Source organism: Nicotiana tabacum, chromosome 20, assembly GCF_000715075.1.
Source record: "Nicotiana tabacum cultivar K326 chromosome 20, ASM71507v2, whole genome shotgun sequence".
Lineage (NCBI taxonomy): Eukaryota > Viridiplantae > Streptophyta > Magnoliopsida > Solanales > Solanaceae > Nicotiana > Nicotiana tabacum.
The window spans coordinates 112762167-112784853 of NC_134099.1; the positions used below are offsets into that span (position 1 = coordinate 112762167).

Consider the following 22687-nt stretch of genomic DNA (forward strand, 5'->3'; position numbering starts at 1 on the left):
TTCAAACGGGAAAAATTGCTCGTAGTTGCTCACTTTATCTTTGCCCGTAAACTCTTCATGTTTTCGAGCAAAAAGGGGCAGCTGTGAGTACGTGATTTTTTCCCTATATGAATTACTCCTATAAAATCAAAGAAAATAGATTTTTTCCAATTATTTGCCATTTTATAGGATTTTGTAGGATTTTTATTAATTATTTGCATTTTTGTGCACGTTTAATTCTTATTAAAATCATGAAAAAATACCAAAATATCATGCATTGCATTTAGGATTTATTTTTACACTTTTAGAATTAATTAGTAATTATTTGCTTTATAAAAATTTGAAAATCCACATTTTTTTTCTTTTAATTTTTGGCTTATTTATTTTCCTCTTTTAATTTAGAATTAATTAATATTTACAATTTTTATAATTAGTTAATTAGTTTAATTTCACATTTTTAGATAATCTAGGATTTTTAATTAAAGAAAAGAAAAGAAAATAAGGAGTTTAATTAATTGGGTTAAAATTCGGAACTTGCGCCATTTTAAAGCCAAAATCAGTCCAAACAAATTTTTCCAGCCCAAGTCAAAATCGGTCCAATATCATACCCAATACCCTCTTGGCCCAAACTCTTTTTTATAAAAGAGCAAGACCTAGACATAAGGGATCAGATTTTTCCATACAATTTAGACCCCTACCCTTTCACCAAAAAACGGCGCTTCTGACTTCTTCTTCAATAGAGAATCAGCTCCCTTCCAAAATTGAACACAAGCAACGCCCTACCTTTGGCTGCTTCTTCTATTCTTCTTCATTTCTCCATGGAAAACACAACAGACCTCTAGACCCTAGAGCAATCCGCCGCTGGAATGCACGAGCCCCCTCCCCTGTTCATCTTCTTCAAGAATCAAAACCAAGACTCCCTTTATTTTTCTCTGAACAACACACACACACAAACGCATTCAGCGGCAAACGAAAAGCAAGAAGAAAATTTGAAGTTTCAAAAGTTTGGAAAGCTAAAAATAATAAAAGAGATTTCAAAAAAAAAAGAGGAAGAAAAATCGGAGAATAGCGAGTTTCGAAAGGCTGTGTTGATTGTCGCTGCATTATCTCCTCAATTTCTGGTTGCTCGAGTTGTTTTTCGAATTCGAGGTCTGAAGCTATGTGCTGTTGGTTCTGCTTATGCTAGGCTCCAAGCTACTAATTTCGAACATGTATTCGACCTCCTTGTCTTCAAAATATGGTTCCAGCTAATAGGTATGATTATATAGTTTCTTTGTCCTTATTTTTGTTCACTGAATCGTGAATGTGATTTGGGTTGATACGTTTCTACCTAATTTTGGGATTCTATGCGTTTAATCATATAAACTAATTAGAATTCCCCCCTCTGTTAATTTCTAATTTTGAAAGCATGTCAATGGGTTAATTATGTATGGCTTGGTTGCATTGTTTGAATCTAGTATAGGCTCGGTGAAGTCCTCTTATATTGAAAGTTGATGGTTCATTTGCTCACAGGAGTAATTTAATTATTTTGCTAAGATTTGTGATTGAGACTATTCTGATTTTTCACCCCATGAACTCTAATTTGAGCTCGCGCATGGATTTGGAGTTCGCTGGACTCTACAGCTATGTGGCCTAGCAATAAGCATTGTTTTGGGCTTTAATTGGGTCTTCCTTACTTTACTGGCTTGTGGGAGGTCTGGTACAGCCCTAGAACCAAAGGAACTCAATACGGTAAAGTAGAAAACTCAGTTATTAAGAATAACATCACAAAATAAGGGTTGGTTGGGGTATTACTGTAGTCACAGCATAGAATTGAAGCAACTGGTTAGTATTGTGCTCGTATATTTTTACAACGTCCACATGATGCTTTCACCAAGTAGTATGGATTATTCATTTTTTCCATCTCTTTTATATGAAAATGTTACTGATTGATGGAGTTCTGGAATTAGCTTTTCTTGTTGTACTAGACCAAGTCTGTAAAGTTAGTGAATCGGAATTTAAATGTGTGACCTCGAATATTGAGGGACCAAATGCGTAAAGATGGTATGGAGATGAACCAAAGCTGGCACCTTTCTCTTGTTATTTTTACATAAAACCATGCCAACTCCACCTTTCTGAATTATAGAATGCTATTATAGAATGCCAAGTCTATGGCCCTCACAAAACTAGTTAGCTATTATAGAAAATTTGAGGTGTGCCATTTTCATTAAATAACCCATGGCCCTCACTTAATTAATTTTATCCTTTTAGAAATCGAGGTGTGCCATTTAGTTGAAATTTCCATGATCCTCACAAACTTGAAGGTGCGTAGTTGTTTTAGGCATGTAATTTTAATTAATTTCCTTAAACTCGGGTGTGTATTTCATGTGACCCAAATCCTAATCTCAACGACATTAAATAAAATGTGTCGTGGATCGCGGGTGCATTTCATGTGGCGTGGTTCAAGAAATGTTTTAAATAACGGTGAATCTTCCTAAAAATGATTAAAAGCAGTTAATAAGGTAAAAACACACCATAGGTTAAAACATGTATTAAAATCAGATATTAGGCCAATTATAATAGTTTAAAGTGACCGTGCTAGAACCACGGAATCCGGGGGTGCCTAACACCTTCCCTCGAGTTAACAGAATTCCTTATTCAGAATTTCTAGTTCGCAAGACTTCAAAAGGAAAATCGAATTTTCCTCGATTTGGGATTTAAAATAAACCGGTGACTTGAGACACCATAAATGATTCCAAGTGGCGACTCTGAAAAATAAGTAAATAATCTCATTTCGATTTATATCACTTTAATTGGAAAACTCCCTTATATCACCTCTCGGGTGGTAAAAAGGAGGTGTGACAATAAGCACCTTATATATGAGAGGCATGATCAGGAGATTAATGATGAGAGTGTAAGTCTCTTCTAGGAGACAAGAAGTTATGAGGGGATTGCTTTGTTGTTGATCAAACGTAGTTCATGTCATAGGAATTGCTTTGTTGTTGTTACTTTTCTCTTTTTCTTTTACTTTTTTTTTTCTTTTTTCTCTTTTTTTCCACTCTTTTCCATTCTTTTCTTTCCCTTTCTCTCTTCTCTTTTCCTTTTTTCCGTCTTTATTTGCCTTTTGTGTCCGTGATTCTTATCTTTGCTACTGATTCCAAAAGAGGGGTATGAAAGAAAATAAATAAGGCTGAAAAGGGTAACAAAGGATAAAATGTTTAGATAGCAGAATAAAATGTCTTCGTCATTCCAATCTTCAAAACATGCTAAGTACAAACAACAATTAGACAAACCAAAGAAATCATACATAATATCTTTTTACCGCATCAGAATTGATAGCCATATCTACACATTTGCCTTCTATATCTTTTAAATACAAAGCACCATTGGACAACACTCTCGTTACAATTAACAGCCCTTGCCAATTTGGGGCGAACTTGCCTTTTGCTTCAGCCTAATCTGGAAGGATGCGTTTCAATACCTGTTGACCCACTTCAAATTTCTGGGGACGCACATTCTTGTTGTATGCTCTTGCCATTCTCTTTGATACAACTAGCCACGACACACTGCTGCCAGTCTTTTCTTGTCAATCAGACTTAATTGCTCCAAACGTGTTTTGACCCACTCATCATCATCAATCTCAGCTTCAGTAACAATTCGAAGAGATGGAATTTTGACTTCTGCGGGTATCACTACTTCAGTACCATATACCAACAAATAAGGAGTTGTACCTACTGAAGTGCGAATAGTAGTGTGATAACCCAGCAAAGCAAAGGGCAACTTTTCATGCCATTTCCTGGAACCTTGCATCATTTTTCGAAGTATCTTCTTTATGTTCTTGTTGGCCGCCTCAACAGCTCCATTCTCCATGGGGCGATATGGGGTGGCAGTTCGATGAGTAATCTTAAACTATTGGCATACCTCTTTTATCAACTGACTGTTAAGATTATCACCATTATCTGTGATGATTACCTTTGGAATTCCGAACCGACAAATGATATTTGAATGGACAAAATCGACCACTGCCTTCTTGGTCACAGATTTGAAAGTCTTAGCTTCAACCCACTTAGTGAAATAATCAATGGCCACCAGAATGAACCTGTGCCTGTTTGATGCTGCAGGATCAATTAGTCCAATAACATCCAGGCCCCAAGATCTGGAGTTCTTTTGTATAAAACTCCCCCGCTCAAGAAAAATCCACTAGCGAAACGCTGAATTGTTCTCTTTTGATCACATGTGGCGTGTATCGGATATATCCACATCCTAATGTATTCCCTGATATCATGGAACCATGGTTCACCATCAAGTTCTTCCTTAACCACATTACAATAGGCATGCTAATCACGAACTTGAATGTGCAGAGGGTCAACATAAGCTTTATCCGGATGGTGCAACATTGACGCCAAAGTATCCAAGGCATCGACAACCTCATTATGGAGCCTTGGTATATTCCTGAACTCTATTGAACAAAACCGTTGACAAAGATCATGCAAACATTGTCGATATGATATGAGCTTTAAATCATGAGTCTCTCATTCTCCCTGAATCTGGTGCACTAAAAGATCCGAGTCTCCCAAGACCAAGACTTCCTGAACTCTCATATCTACAGCTAACCTCAATCCCAAAATGCATGCCTCGTACTCAGCCATGTTGTTGGTACAATAGAAACGAAGCTGGGCCGTAACAGGGTAGTGATGACTTATTTTAGAAAAGAGCATATCCCCTATTCCGACACCTTTCATGTTAGCGGCTCCATCAAAGAAAAGTTTCCAACCTGGTTTGTCATCCTGTTCCAATTTGTCAATATGCATCACCTCTTCATCAGGAAAATAAGTCCTTAATGGCTCATACTCTTGATCCATCGGATTCTCGGCCAAATGATCGGCCAATGCTTGGGCTTTCATTGCGGTCCGAGTCACATAGATAATGTCAAACTCTGTGAGCAAAATCGGCCATTTTTGCAAGTCTTCCTATGGGAATAGGCTTTTGAAAGATATACTTTAGAGGATCCAGACGAGAAATGAGGTAAGTAGTGTAGGACGCCAAATAATGCTTCAACTATTGTGCCACCCAAGTCAGAGTGCAACATGTCCTTTCAAGGGAAATATACTTAACCTCATAGGATGTGAACTTCTTGCTGAGATAATAGATGACTTGCTCATTTCTGCCAATGATGTCATGTTGACCCAGTACGCAACCGAACGAATTGTCCAAGACTGTCAAATAAAGAATTAAAGGCCTCTCGAGTTCCGGCGGGACCAACACAAGTGGGTTTGACAAGTATCCCTTGATCTTATCAAATGCCTCCTGGCACTCATGAGTCCATTTGACTGCAACATCATTCTTCAGCAACATAAAGATGGGCTCGCAAGTTATTGTGAGGTGAGCGATAAACCTGTTGATGTAGTTTAAAAGCTTGAGGAGACTCATCACCTCAGTCTTATTCCTTGGAGGTGGCAATTCTTGGATAACTTTAATCTTTGACAGGTCCAACTCAATGCCTCGACGACTAACTATGAATCCCAATAGTTTTCCAGATGGAACACCAAATGCACACTTGGTAGGGTTAAGCTTAAGATTGTACTTGCAGAGTCTTTGGAAAAACTTCCTAAAATATCCGACATGGTCTACCCGTTGCTTTGACTTTACGATCACATCATCCACACAAACCTCAATCTTTCTTGTGAGAACCATGCTTCAGTTGACATTTCCGAAGAATATTGCAAATGTGCTAATACATCTCCTCGTAAAATACCTAGATGTTGCATTCTAAAATAGTACAGCTAGATATGAGCACTACAAAGATAGGCACTAAAAGCCTGAAAGGGATAAATATTACCTTAGTGTGACTCTCGTCCCTAGTAGAGCGAGGACGTTGAGCAACCCGAAGAGCTGGTGAATGAATCAAGGAGAGCTAAAAGCGAAAGAATGTCATGTTGAAGTTTTGACAAGAAAGGGATAGGCAGAAATATTAACAGAGTAGTGAGAAGAGAGATAAGGAAGAATTATGAGTGAGATATGATTCATGGATGACAACGGTAGAGTGCTACAGAATCTATAGTCAAAACAAGAAAGAGACGAAAGGTGGTGGGCCTAAAGACAACAAAAACGTATAGGCCATATAGTCACATCCTCATTTAAAGAAAAACGTTCGCAGCTCTAATGTGATTACCAGAAGAAAAAGTTTAACCCTAGATTAATATAAACCGGTATGAATTGTTTAACAAGATAAACTAACCATGAATTAGGGATAGAGTGATTGATCGACATCATGAGAATTTCAGGTTTTGTTCCGACAATAATAGAAGGGACAACAGAAGAAGATTCATGAGAAATTCAGAGACTAGTCATTCAGGAAGATGCTTCCCTAAAGCAATCAATGTGAGCAAATTTCAACTTAAGGAACTGTATGTGCTAGTTATACTAAGTGTCACCCTCGTGAGTAAGAAATTTTGTTATCCTTGGTACAGAAAGGATTACCGCAAGGCGATTAAGGATCATCGATGACGTGAAAGGATGCCAAAGATGAAAAGGTAGAACGTCTATAGGCAGGTCGTCGTAGCTCTGACACTTAGTACTCCCCTAAAGGAGGGATTATGGAATGGTGTGGCATTAAGTCAGAATTAGGTGGATCTAGTAATTATGGAATGATAAAGGAATAATGCGATAAAAATGAGAAAGGGGTGAGATTGTACTTATTCAAATGTTACAGATATGTTATTATTCTAGAACATTATGTAAGCACGACGCCAAGAAAAGGAAGTAAGGGCTCCTGCCAGAGATGTTTTTTATAAATAAGGAGATAGTACAACAAAGGAAATAACCCAAGAAAGATTATGCAGAATATGGATATGAGAAAGAGCCAATGAGTAGTTAATAGTTGATTCAGGAACAACCTACTCTTCACTAGACAAGAGGTTATAGACAAATCAGTAGATCATGCAAGATAAATATAGTGAACCCCAACATGGAGAATTCAGTCTTGTAGTGATGTCATTATAATACTGGAAATGTATTCAAATCAGATTCAGGGTATTTAAAGGTACCGTATCAATGTTACGGAAATAAAAGAGAGTGCCACTTGGAAGACAGTAAAAATACTAGTTCAGAGGCAACCCTATACAAGCACAAGGGCGTGGAAATAAGTAACTATGAATAATTATAGGCAAGGGAGGACATCAAAAGGTCTTTAATAAGCTCACAGCATTACAAGAGTCAGAGGTCCTCCCTAAATACTACAATGAAAGACTAGCTGAGAAAGTTAGGAAGAAGGCTTCAACCCAAGCTTAGTGACCTAATGAGGGAATGGTCTTATAACGATAGTCTTACAACAATATTGTATGCACTCCATAAGAAAATAACACCTACCGTGGCTAATGAATGGAAAGTAAAATCAGAAATGATATCCAAGATCATATGAGTTCTATGGGATTCCAATATGCTTGGGCATTAAGATAAGATAAGTATGCACACGAAAAGGGGAAGAAAGACCAGGAAAAGTAAAAGCTTACTCTTAAAGAAAGCTGATAAGGAGCAAAAGGAATCATTCTATCAATGATCTGGAGTTATTACATTATGGACACACTTAAGAGTTTGGAATTTTATACATGCGGCATATACAGTCGTAGACGATTCCTGTATAAGTTAAAAGAAAGAACCAAGCCCAGGTCATAGACAAAGGATTTGGTTGTTAGAGGATGGTATCATGGATATTCCAGAGCATCCATGAAAGGCTAAAGTAATAACTAATACCATGAGCTGCAGATTGGAAGATAGCTTAAGCCTAAAGACTGATCAGAAGGAAGAATAAAATAAAGAGTTACCTCAATGAAGTAAATCAAGAGTCTGATCATTGGACCCAGAAAATTATAGACCTCGTGATTGAGAATATTGCAGGATCACTCTTAATATCATAGGTACAAGATAGATAGTACAACAACCATATTCTATAACGGCTCTACGATAAAGCCAGTTGAAAGAGTACCAGCCTCATCAGAAGTCAGTATGAAGCTTCCATCAGATTGTGTATACACCAGAGGTGCAAGTATTATAATAGAGCTTCAAGTTATGGATGTGAATTATACCTATGTGGAAGGGAGGTCATGAAAGATATAGAAGATGTGATGTGAGATTTTAAGGTAAATAAGCAAAAAGTGAACAACGTATGAGATACTCAGGTGCCGAAGATCGTGAATAGTCCATACTTCGGATAGAAGGCTAGAAGCATTAGGATTTAATATCAAGGAATGATAGCAACGTCATCAATGGCATACCTTCCAACCTATGGTTTCTAAGTACCGAGAGATCTAGTCAAGAGAGTAAAGAAGAGTTAGAGATGATGTGATGTCTCGCTTGATGTTCTAGAATAACATAAGGAAATCTATGGTGCAAGCAAGAGGAAGGAAGGTTGCAAACAAGTATAAATAGATATGTGTGGGTCGCAAGCTAAAGTATGGTAGAGTGACAAGATTGTAGGAAGACAGGAGTAAGGATAAGAAAGGACAAGTGAGAAGGTGATGAAATGGATAAGTCCTCAGAATTAAGCCTATGAAAACAAGAAGGTCTGATGGTTTCTCTACGTTATACAAAGCTCAATATAGCCTGAATGAACACAAAGAAGTCAAGGACAAATAGCATTTAGAAGAGGTGGAATGCTACCTTCATAATAGAATAAGAGTGTAATTGTTGTAGATAAAGGATGACGTACGGGCTTTCCATTGAGTAATGATTTGAAGAGGATTTCACGAATTGTATAAAATCAAAATACCCACGTATGGTGAATCACATTGGGATGCTGTAAAATATGATTATTGAAGTACAGTATCACCCCCAAGTGTATCAGGAAAATCACATCAAATATTCCTCGACGCAACATAAGCCCTAGTGGCAACGTATTACGTAAGAAGTTTCAAGTTATCAATGGAAGATTGTAGATAAAAATTGAGGTGAATCTATAATGGATGGATAAACGTTACAAAGTACTAAATGAGATAGGCAATAATTCCTAAGATGAACAGTATTGAGGAAGCATTAAAGGAGTTAGACTTATACATATATGATAAGCAGCAAAAGAGTAACCTGGAGTTTGGTCGTAGACCTCAGTAACTATAAATCGAAGTAAGAGTCATGATATAGTATTACCTAGCTAGATGTAGTAAATGTCACGCCCCAACCTCGGGAGGTGTGACCGGTGCTCAATCGAGTGAACCCAACTGAGCAAGCCTTATCAAACACTTTCTATCCAACTCAATGCGATTAAGGAAACAATGCTATCGCTTATTTAATCAATAGGAAAGATTGTACATTCAACGTTGTTAGTTCACTTTATATCAGATCCATAACTGTTGTTAAGTTTCCAAGATCTCACATAATTACAATATAGAGAAACAAGAGTTTAGATTACAACCTAGTTCATAGACCCATTCAACACCCGTACATAACCCACACAAACGTCTACGGAGCCTCTAAAGATACAAAAGACAATTATGACAATGCCGGCAACAAGGCCCCGGCTATACCTCAAAAGTGGAAGTCTACAACAAAAGATGTGCAACATAACCCCTTGAAGGAAAAGGGCTCAACAAGACTATTAGAGGAGGATACTCCACTACGCATGATCGACATTGTCCGCTATGGAGCCACCTACATTCATTTGAAAATGTAGTGCCCTCGACAAAAGGGACGTTAGTACCATGGAATAGTACTAGTATGTATAACTAAATACCAATTTATTAGAAAGAACTATCATACAAGAACAAAGAAATCACAAGAGACAATCAAAGCTTTAAACGAGCACCACGTCATCAATTAAAGAATCATACGACTTCCACATAATTTCCACAACTTTAGTTTGGGGCATTTCATATGTTCAACATTGTTCTCAATTCCACCGCTATCTTGAGAAGAGTCCGATCACGACCCGATCGGCTAGGTTGCCTCATTTGAGACATATACCTCAATCACCGTTTCATTTCCCTTTTTCGGAATTCAATATTAGCACATTACCACCATGTGTGCGACATGGTATCCGATCACGACCTGATTGGCTAGGTCGCGTTACCTAGGTGTTGTTTCCTTTCTCATTAATCATCTTATTTGAATCTTTATTTCACATATACCATATCAATTCATTGGTACTTAGGGCCACAATTATCACATCATTTTCACTTTCAATGTCAACCTTGCAATTTATGATCATAGGCACATACAAAAGAAATTCAAGTTGCAAGCATATGTAAGATTTCACATAATTAGCATGACAATCTCAGTTTTAATCTTGGCTTATAGCCTAGGCATTTGAACACATGATTCGTATTCTTTGCACATCTCTAAATATCAAGAATCGTACATTACCCACATTGAGGCACACCCTTCATGTATATATACTGCTAACCAATTCATGTGAAATAACAATCAATACATCAACCAATTCTAGTCTTAGCACATTTGCGTAAAATCCACCGGAGCTCAATTTCTAATAAAAGGGGGTTTTTTGCCATACATACCTCAATAAAGCTTTCCTTAATTTCTTACAAAATTCAGGGTTTCTTAGCAACTTCAACCTATTTTATGAAATTTACAAATCGAATCAAGAATTAGAGACATGATTAAGATTCTAGCTCATTTAAGTAAATTATCAAGCACTAAGTGAGCACTGTGACTTTAGGACCCTTTTGTGAAAGATTTCTATCATTTTACACCCCAATTGCTATCCTTTCTAGTTCACAATCTCTCAATACCCGATTTTCCTTTATCATGCAAGAAATCCATTCTTATGCCCATGAACCCCCATGCTAATTACTCATTCTAGTGTGAATTTCGAAACCCAAGGTTAGAGCTCAAGTTCTTACCTCTTGGGGTGAAAGCCTAGCTTCTTTTCTTGAAAATCTTCAGGGGCTTAGGCAAGAATTGAGTGGGGAATTGTTGAAGATCACCCTCTCACTCTAGAACTTCCTCTCTCACTCTATTTGCTGTGAAATAGCCTAAAATAGTTCTAATGGGGTATTTTTAATGGGATGAGGTCGGGTTTTAAAAGTTAGAAAATAGGAGCCCCGACGAAATCAGCGATCCCATAATGGACATGTGGCCCGCGAAATGGACCGCAAAAACGGTACCAAAACCTGAACAAACTACCTACGTATGCGGCAGAAATGCAGTCCACATACCTACTCGGCGGTCGTAAAATGCACCGCAGAACTGCCCTTCACAAAAATTCCAAGGGGATTTTGCAATGACTATGCGGCCCACATATTGATTATGTGATCGCATAATTGGCTGCATAGTTGACCTCAAATTAACCATCAAACTGCCTGGCTCTGTGGCGACTATGCGGTCCGCATATCTCTTATGCGACCGCATAATGGACCGCAGAAACGCACTTTTCTGGAAAACATTATTCTTGAACTTTTTAATGCACAAATCAATCTAAAGGGTCCGAACCTAACTTGGCACTACGAGATTCGGGTTTTGAGTAGAAATTTCACGGGGCCTTACATCCTCCCCCACCGAAGATCATTCATCCTCGAATGAGGATCAAGGTTCACTCATTAGAAATATTTATGCAACCTCATTTTTTTACAACATGAATCATATCAACAGCCCCCAAATTTGGCTAACTCCCTAAATTTCCAAAAATTTCGCTAGAGTTTCCTTTGTATCTAGGCCGATCCACATGTCAGAGAGCCCCAGAAACATATCCCAACAGCAAATACACATTCCATAGATATAACATAAATTGTACAACACTAACCATGGCCGCGCATTCAACATATAACCAAAACAAGACAGTTTTACATAGATCAAATCAAAAGATAAGAGTTCATAGGGACCAAATGCATAAAAGCTATTACACGACTATTCAAACAAATGTGGGTACTTCTTTCTCATTTCTTCCTCGGCTTCCCAAGTGGCTTCCTCAACCTGCTGGTTCCGCCATAACGCTTTTACGGAGGTAATTTCCTTATTTCTCAACTTCCGGACTTTCCTGTCAAGAATGGCAACTGGAACTTCTTCATATGAAAGTTCCTCATTAACCTCAATAGTTTCAACTGGCAAAATAGTGGTCGGATCTCTCACTCCCTTCTTTAACATAGACACATGGAAGTCTGGGTGTACCAATGACATCTCGGGTGGCAACTCGAGCTTGTACGCCACCTAACCAATCCTCTGAATTATTCTTTACGGTCCGACATACCTCGGACTCAATTTTCCTTTCTTTCCAAACCGCAAGATACCATTCATGGGGGAAACCTTAAAAAATATTTACAACATGAATCATATCAACAAACCCCAAATTTGGATAACTCCCGAATTTCCAAATATTTCGCCAGAGTTTCCTTTGTATCTAGGCCTATCCACATGTCAGAGAGTCTCAGAAACATATCCTAACAGCAAATACACATTTCATAGATATAACATAAATTGTACAATGCTAACCATGGCCGCGCATGCAACATATAACCAAAACAAGACAGTTTTACATAGATCAAATCAAAAGATAAGAGTTCGTAGGGACCAAATGCATAAAAGCTATTACACGACTATTCAAACAAATGAGGGTACTTCTTTCTCATTTCTTCCTCGGCTTCCCAAGTGGCTTCCTCAACCTGCTGGTTCAGCCATAACACTTTTACGGAGGTAATTTCCTTATTTCTCATCTTTCGAACTTTCCTGTCAAGAATGGCAACTGGAACTTCTTCATATGAAAGTTCCTCATTAACCTCAATAGTTTCAACTGGCATAACAGTGGTCGGATCTCCCACTCCCTTCTTCAACATAGACACATGGAAGTCTGGGTGTCCAATGACATCTCGGGTGGCAGTTCGAGCTTGTACGCCACCTGACCAAACCTATGAATTATTCTTTACGGTCCGACATACCTCAGACTCAATTTTCCTTTCTTTCCAAACCTCATGATACCCTTCATGGGGGAAACCTTCAAAAATATTCACAACATGAATCATATAAACAACCCCCAAATTTGGCTAACTCCCTAAATTTCCAAAAGTTTCGCCAGAGTTTCATTTGTATCTAGACCTATCCACCTGTCCGAGAGCCCCAGAAACATATCATAACAACATATACACATTCTATAGACATAACATAACTTGTACAACACTAACCATGGCTGCTTACGCAACATTTTACCAAAACAGGATAGTTTTACATAGATCAAATCAAAAGATAAGAGTTCATAGGGACCAAATGCATAAAAGCTATTACACGACTATTCAAACAAATGTGGGTACTTCTTTCGCATTTCTTCCTTAGCTTCCCAAGTGGCTTACTCAACCTGCTAGTTTTGCCATTACACTTTTACGGAGGCAATTTCCTTATTTCTCAACTTCCGGACTTGCCTGTCAAGAATGGTAACTGGAACTTCTTCAGATGACAGTTCCTCATTAACCTCAGTAGTTTCAACTGACACAATAGTGGTCGGATCTCCTACTACCTTCTTCAACATAGACACATGGAAAATTAGGCATACCAATGATATCTCGAGTGGCAGCTCGAGCTTGTACGCCACCTGACCAATCCTCTGAATTATTCTTTACTGTCCGACATACCTCGGACTCAATTTTACTTTCTTTCCAAACCGCATGATACCCTTCATGGGGGAAAGCTTCAAAAATACCCAATCATCTTCTTTGAATTCCAAATCTCTGTGACGAACGTCCGAATAAGACGATTGGCGATTCTGAGCAGTTTTTAACCTTTCCTTGATAATCTTGACCTTCTCCAGAGCCTGATACACAAGGTCCAACCCTATCAATTCAGCTTCTCCAACCTCGAACCACCCAATGGGAGATCTACATCTCCTACCATACAACGCCTCAAATGGTGCCAGTTGTATACTAGCATGGAAGCTGTTGTTATAAGCAAACTCTATGAGTGGCAAATGGTCATCCCAGCTACCTTTGAAATCAAGAATACAAGCGTGCAACATATCTTCAAGCGTCTGAATAGTCCTCTCCGCTTGCCCGTCAGTTTGAGGATGAAAAGCTGTGCTAAGATTTACCTGCGTACCCAAACCTTGCTAAAATTTCTTCCAAAAGTTGGCTTTGAACTGAGCCCTCGATCTGAAATGATTGAGACTGGATTGCCATGCAACTTGACTATTTCCCTAATATACAACTGAGCATATTGTTCTGTTGTGTCGGTAGATTTAACTGGCAAGAAGTGCACTGATTTCGTAAGTCGATCCAAGATTACCCAAATTGAGTCAAAGTTGCGCAGAGTGCGCGGTAACCTTACCACAAAATCCATGTTAATCATCTCCCATTTCCACATTGGAATTTCTATGCTTTGGGCCAATCCACCGGACCTTTGATATTCGGTCTTCACTTGCTGACAGTTCGGACATTTTGCCACAAAGTTCACCACATCCTTTTTATATTGTTCTACCAATAAATTTCCTTGAGATCATGATACATTTTCGTAGAACCTGGGCGCACGGAATACCTGGAAGTGTGAGCTTCTACCATGATCCTCTCCCGAAGACCATCAATATCTGGAACACATAGGCGGTGTTGGTACAGTAGGGTACCATCATCCATACCAAAGGAAAAAGTTGTGGTCTTGTGTTTATGAATCCCCTCTTTCAGTTGTGCTAACACTGGATTGTTGAATTGCTTCTCTTTCACTTCCGCCACAAGCGATGATTCAGCCTTATTCTGCACAATTACTCCTCCTTCATTAGAATCCACAAGGCGAACTCCCAAACTAGCCAACTGGTAAACCTCCCTGGCCAACAGCCTCAGATATGCTTCTAAATGAGCCAAACTCCCCATAGATTTTCGACTAAGAGCATCCACCACAATATTAGCCTTTCCCGGGTGATAGAGAATATCAATGTCATAGTCCTTGAGTAATTCTAGCCATCTTCTTTGTCTCAGATTCAACTCCTTTTACTTGTAAATATATTGAAGGCTCTTGTGGTCCGTAAATACATCAACATGGACCCATACAAATAGTGTCACCAAATCTTTAGCGCAAACACTACTGCCGCAAGCTCTATGTCATGGGTCGGATAGTTCTTTTCATGATTTTTGAGTTGCCTAGAAGCGTAGGCTATAAACTTGCCGTGTTGCATTAACACACCCAAGCCCGATCCTTGAAGCATCGCAACACACCACAAATCCCTTTATACCCTTTGGCAGGGCTAATACCGATGTCATAGTCAATCTTGATTTCAATTCTTGGAAACTCTTTTCACAAGTATCGAACCATTGGAATTTAACTGCTTTTTGTGTCAATTAAGTCAATGGAGAGGTAAGAGTAAAAAATCCCTCCACAAATCTCCTGTAGTACACAGCCAAACCTAAGAAACTACGAATCTCTGTTGGAGTAGGTCTAGGCCAATTCTTTACCGCTGCAATCTTTTGAGGATCAACCATAATTCCTTCCCTGGAGATGACATGACCCAAGAACGCGACAGATGCACGCCAAAATTCACATTTTGAATTGCATATAGTTGATGTTGCTAAAGAGTCTGCAAAACTGCCCTTAGATGGTCAACATGGTCCTCCCGACCTCGGAATACACAAGAATATCGTCAATGAACACTATCACAAAGAAGTCTAGAAAAGGCTTAAAGACCCGATTCATAAGATCCATGAAAGTTGTCGGGGCATTTGTTAGCCCAAAAGATATAACCATAAATTTAAAGTGCCCATACCGAGTCCTGAAAACTGTTTTTGGAATATCCTGCTCCTTTATCTTCAATTGATGATACCCAGACCGCAAGTCAATTTTTGAGAAACACGTGGCACCTTGCAATTGGTCAAACACGTCATTTATCCTTGGTAGAGGGTATTTATTTTTGATTGTGACTTTGTTGAGTTGCCGGTAGTCAATACACATCCATAACGACCCATCTTTCTTCCTTACAAACAAGACCAGTGCGCCCCACGGTGACACACTTGGACGGATGAAACCCTTATCTAGCAAATCCTTCAATTGTTCCTTTAGCTCTTTCAATTCTGCCGGTGCCATTCTGTAAGGTGGAATTGATATAGGCTGCGTTCCTGGCATCACATCGATCCCCAAATCAATCTCCCTGTCTGGTGGAATCCCAGGGAGCTCATCTGGAAAAACATTCGGAAATTCATTCGCAAATGGCACGGACTCAAGGCTAGGCGCCTCAGCATTGGTGTCTGTAACCCAAACTAAATGATAGATACACCCCTTTTTGATCATCTTCGCGACCTTAAGGTAAGAAATAAATAGACTTTTTGGCACTACATTATCTCCCTTCCATTCAACAATGGGCTCATTAGGAAATTCAAGCCTCATAGTTCTAGTCCGACAATCATGTTTGGCAAAGCATGAATAAAGCAAATACATTCCCATTATTACATGGAAATCAACCATCCCTAATTCAACAAGATCGGCCATGTTATCCCTACCATGCACCGTGACAACACAACCTCTATAGACTCGAGCGACCGTAACTGGCTCACCAACCGGAGTAGACACCGAAAATAACTTATGAAGCTGATCCGGTTCTATCCCAAATTCCATAGCAACAAAGGGGGTAACATAGGACAAAGTGGAACCAGGGTCAATAAGTGCATAAACATTATGAGATTGGACAGTCAGAATACTTGTGACAACATCTAGAGAAGCCTCTACGGTCTGGCGACCACTCATAGCATAGAACCGGCTGGGTCTTCCTGAACTCTGTGCACCACCCCTAACTGCACCATGCCCTGCGGGTGCTGGGGTACCTCGAGCTAGAAAGGGGGCTGAGGATGTAGAAGCTACTGGATTAGATGACTGTGCTGCGCCCCTATCCGCTCCCTGGCGGGATACACGATAATGCCTCTGAATATGATCTCTCATCCCACATCCATAGCATATGGGTAACTCCAAATAGCAAATCCCTGAGTGCATGTTCGCGCACCTGGGGCACGGAGAGCCGAGTCAGTGTTAGGGTTGGGTTGGTTGATCGCCCAACCTCTATTGCTGCTGAGACCTCACTTCTGATCGACCCTGCTGATGGGATCCCCTGTTGCCCTGACCGGACCTGAAATGACTCCAATGCTACTGGATGGGCCTTGATGGGAGTGCACTAGCTGAAGACTGTGCATCAAACTAGGACGGCCCTGATGATCCTCCCCTGAAAACTAATCTTCCCCCACCTAGTGACTCTTCCATGTTGCCCATAGACCGGGCCTTTCTGTTACCCTCTCTCTCCATTATATTCTTCAGTTTACGGTTCTCTGTGGCCTGAGAAAATGCTACCATCTTCCCATAATTCATGTCAGAATTTAATGCAGCCGTATACTTGGACAGACAAGTAAACTCCGTGTGGTACTCCCACATACTTTTGCTACCTTGCTTCAAATTTTCAAACTCTACTACATGGGTTGCCCTTGTCTCAGCAGGCAGGAAATGATCTATAAAGGCATCGGCAAACTCGCTCCACCTTGCCGGAGGGCTCCCCTCCTCACGGGAATCTTCCCATAACTCAAACCATGAATAGGCCACCATTTTCAGACAATAGGCAGCCAACTCTACTCCCTTTGTCTCAGTTGCACGCATAACCCTGAGGGTCTTGTGCATCTCATCAATAAAATCCTGAGGATCTTCTTCTGGATTGGTACCCGTAAACACTGGAGGGTCTAATTGAAGAAATCTATTCACTCTGGAACTGGTGGAATCCCCTTGCTGGCTGGATGAACTGGGCACAACATTGGACCTCTAGGCCTGAGAGGCCACCAGCTGGGTCAACATCTGAATAGCCCCCCTAAGATCCCCATCAAAGATAGTAGAATCGGGAGCTGGGGCCGGAGGCAGAACATCAGTATTAATGGGAGGGATAGTGGTATCCTCCGCAAGGGTAGGAAATGGGGTAGTCTATTCTGGAATAGAAGAACCAGGCAGGGTGATAGCAGGGTGACTACCCTCACCCGCAGTATCAAGCAATGAATCATCAGCCACTCCTAAGGTGGCATTGGCTTCTTGGCCAATTCTCGATTTCTTCTTCGGTGCCATTTACTGGAAGATAGAACAATGCACTAGTTAGAGGGGGGATAGTTTCGTAACAAGTCTTGGCACACAATCCAGAATAACAAAGAAGGGTGTTATTCCTAAATGCCCAAGTAGCCCCCAACTTATAAGCATCCTAGGACACTCCAAAACCTTAGGCTCTGATACCAAGTTTCTCACGCCCCAACTTCGGGAAGCACGACCGGTGCTCAATCGAGTGAACCTAACCGAGAAAGCCTTATCAAACACTTTCTACCAAACTCAATGCGATTAAGGAAACCATGCCATCGCTTATTTAGCTAATACGAAAGATTGTACATTCAACATTGTTAGTTCACTTTATATCACATCCTTAACCGTTGTTACGTTTCCAAGATCTCATACAATTACAATCTAGAGAAACAAGAGTTTAGATTACAACCTAGTTCATAAACCCATCTAACACCCGTACATAACCCACACAAATATCTACGGAGCCTATAAAGATACAAATATGACAATGCCGGCAACAAGGCACCGGCTATACCTCAAAAGTGGTAGTCTTCAACAAACTATGTGCAACATAACCCCTTGAAGGAAATGGAGCTCACCAAGACTATGAGAGGAGGATACTCCGCTACGCGCGATCGACACTGTCTGCTATGGAGCCACTTACATTCATTAAAAATGTAGTACCCCCGGCAAAAGCGACGTTAGTACCATAGAATAGTACTAGTATGTATAACTAAACACCATTTTATTAGAAAGAACTATCATTCAAGAACAAAGAAATCACAAGAGATAATCAAAGCTTTAACCGAACACCACATCATCAAATAAAGAATCATACAACTTCCACATAATTTTCACATCTTTAGTTTGGGGCATTTCATATGTCCATCATTGTTATCAATACCACCGCTATCTTGAGCGGAGTCCGATCACGATCCGATCGGCTAGGTTGCCTCATTTGAGACATATACCTCAATCACTGTTTCATTTCCCTTTTCCAAAATTCAATGTTAGCACATTACCACCATGTGTGCGGCATGGTGTCCGATCACGACCCGATCGGCTAGTCCACCTTACCTAGGCGTTGTTTCCTTTCTCATTAATCATCTCATTTGAATCTTTATTTCACATATACCATATCAATTCATTGGCACTTACAGACACAATTATCACATCATTTTCACTATCAATGTCAACCTTGCAATTTATGATCATAGGCACATACAAAAGCAATTCAAGTTTCAATCATACGTAAGATTTCACATAATTAACATGACAATCTAAGTTTTAATCTTGGCTTATAGCCTAGGTATTTCAACACATGATTCGTATTCTTCGCACATCTCTAAATATCAAGAATAGTACATTACCCATATTGAGGCACACCCTTCATGTATATATATATATATATATATAATTGCAAACCAATTCATGTGAAATAACAATCAATACAACAACCAATTCTAGTCTTATCACATTTGCGTAAACGCCACCGGAGCTCAATTTTTAATAAAAGGGGATTTTTAGCCATGCATACCTCAATAAAGCATTCCTTAATTTCTTACAAAATTCCGGGTATCTTAGCAACTTCAATATACTTTATGAAATTTACAAATCGAATCAAGAATTAGAGACATGATTAAGATTCTAGCTTATTTAAGTAAATTATCAAGCACTAAGTGTGCACTGTGACTTTAGGACCCTTTTGTGAAAGATTTCTATCATTTTACACCCGAATAACTATCCTTTCTTGTTCACAATCTCTCAATACCCTATTATCTTTTATGCATGCAAGAAATCCATTCTTATACCCATGAACCCCCAAGCTCATTCTAGTGTAAATTTCGAAACCCAAGGTTAAGGCTCAAGTTCTTACTTCTTGGGCTGAAAGCCTAGCAGCTTTTATTGAAAATCTTCAAGGGCCTAGGCAAGGATTGAGTGGGGAATTGTTGAAGATCACCCTCTCACTATAGAACTTCATCTCTCACACTAATAGATGAAAATAATATAATAACAATTTTGTAAGTAGTTTGTCAATAGCGGAATTAACTTTGTAAGTTGATATTCTTCTATATTTTCTTTTTTAATAATTTAGACAATAAATTTATATTTTCTAAAGTTTGTAACCAGTGCTTGATATATTCGTAGTTGATCATTAATCTGAATATAAGTCTAGTTCATATAAATCTAAGATATCTATTTCTTCTGATAGAATTAGTTCTGTATATCCTTATTCCATTATGTTAATTATTTCAAAAGAAATTAAAAAATCGTAAATTTTTCTCCTAATGTCGTTATTAAGTTGGTTCAAGGTATATAATATGAGTATTTTGTAATCATTATTATTATCTAGTAAATAAGTGTGGTTGCTCATAAGATTATTATTTTTCCTTATTCTTATCATGTGTTTACTAAACATATTCCCTCTAACCTCTTTGTTTATCATAGAGTTTATCATTTTTTAATAAGTTATACTGAACAATCTTTTCTGGTCACTACCATGTTTTTCTTGCTTCAATCATTTACCCTAACAGCGCCCCAACTCTGTCTACTCCCCTAAACGGCTTCGATGCCTACCGGTTTCGACCTTAGGATGGCATAGTCTGGGCTTAACTACTCTCAACATTATTAGACATGGCAAACTTTCTCAAGATGTTCTTTATAACATTACTATAACATGATAAACAATTATGATATTCAAGAGATTATAAGGAATATAAAAGTTTAGTTAGACATGATTATGAATAAACTTACCTGATCTTGTAACTCGTTTGAATGTTCCATAGTTGTTAAAGAGACTTGTATATAACTCAGATATTTCTTATAAGAGAGAGAAGATAAGAGAGAAGGTGAGGGTGTCCTCTCTTCCTATGATTTACAAACTATATATAGAAAACTTTAAATGACTCTTACTGTTTACAAACGACTCTTTACATACTTAAATGACTCTTACTATTCATAATCATCTTTTCATGAACGACCTTTACTGTTCATGAATATGACTCGTACTTATATGAATGACTCTTACTATTCACAAATGACTCTTCATGAACGACCTTTACTGTTCATGAATATGACTTGTACTATTTACTTTATGACTTTTTACATTGTCTGTTTGCAATAACTGTCTTCTTCCTTTGTCTTTAAGCTGATATCTTCATTCCAGTTGTACTTCTAGTACATGATTATCTTCTCCGTTGCATTTTGAACATATATGATCTGGGTATTTGTGCCCTACTAATTTGCAGTATCTTGTCAATAATTCATTGGAAATAAATCCTTTCTTTAGTGCTCTTGTAGTTGGTTGTATCTCTGGTTTTAGTAATAATAAAATTTATTTTTGGACTTCATCCATATCTCCTTGTCGTAGTTCTCTTGAATTCGCATATATCATTAGTTGATCTCTTGAGTAGTAGCTCCAGATAGCATTTTCTTGTAAATAATTGTTGGCTAGCTCTTGGATAATAGTTGTTATTCCAATTATTCTTTTGTTGGCGTAAAAACCTGGTATCTCGATTTTTGGTATTTCTGGTTGTTGTTCTATTTCTTCTGGTATTATCATATCTCGTGTCAATCCTATTTTTACAACCTGTATAATAGGTTTTATTTCATCGTATAGTATCTCAGCTGGTGTTGTATAGAATTTTATAAAAAATAGGTTTTCTTTTGTAATTCTTTTAAATGTAATAAATGCTTTATATAGATCTGATATTCCACTTATCTCTTCCCCATCATAGGTATATACCGTGCTAAGTAATCCGTAATTGTAACATGTTTTTACTAAATTGGCTCTAGTTTTTGGCTGTGCAATAAGCCTATTATATCCTTGGACTTTTTAGGTTATATAGTCCTGTGTTGGATCTGTTGTAGTAGTTGCTCTGGGGTTAAGGTTTAGAAATGTTTGAATTTTGTATATATTTTCAATATAGGTCTAGGTAATATGGTTGTATATTTTTTTATTTTGGTGTAAGCTGTTGGCATAGGTTGATGTTTGTGGTGTCGTAACTATTGTTTTTTTGGCCTTTTCGGAGTAATTGGTTTATCAAATATGTTATTTTAATTGACATTGGTATGTGGCTTTTTGTTAACTTGTTTACCTGTACCTGCAGCTGTATATAAACAAACTTTGTTATGGTTTTTTTGGAGTTTCCCAACGTCTCCTTCTAACTCTTGAAGTTTTGAGTCTTCCGATCGACTTAGCTCCGCATCTTTATAGTCATGCTGCTGACTTGGCTGGCTTTTCTCTAGCTGTTGCAATCTTTTTCCCATACCATCCATCTGTAAAGATAGAGTAGTAAGGATTGCAAATAAATCTTTTGTTTCTTGGCTTTCATCAGTTTGGGTACCTTTGTCTTGATAGGTAGTCTGCAATAACATTTTTGTCAGTCCTTATTACTACAATTGTAAATGTAAAATTTTGTATATTTAATACAAGCCTTCTTATTTCTTTCGTAGTTACTGAATCTTGTACTTTCCGTGTTATCCACTATTTTACTTGTGTATTATCTGTTCTTACAATAAACTTGTTATAAACGATATATGGCTCAAATGCTAACAAACATTTATATAATCCAAATAATTCTTTCCAATTTATCTCCCATTTTAATTGTGGTTCCGTTTATGATCCTGAATAATATCTACAATGGTGTTCATTTTTTTCATTATCATATTTATATTTTAGAACTCCATAGCTGTGGTCACTAGAATCAGTTTCTACTATGTATGTTAACTGTCTTTTTTCATCTGG

The 22687-nt window shown here is 38.4% G+C and overlaps 1 long non-coding RNA gene across 1 annotated transcript; it reads left to right on the forward strand.

Moving 5' to 3' along the window:
* Positions 1-1092: 1092 nt before the first annotated feature.
* LOC107801039 (uncharacterized) lies at positions 1093-22394 on the forward strand. Its single transcript, XR_012703710.1, has 2 exons — positions 1093-1233; positions 22050-22394. It is a non-coding gene; the product is annotated as an uncharacterized LOC107801039 (long non-coding RNA).
* The last annotated feature ends 293 nt before the right edge of the window (positions 22395-22687 follow it).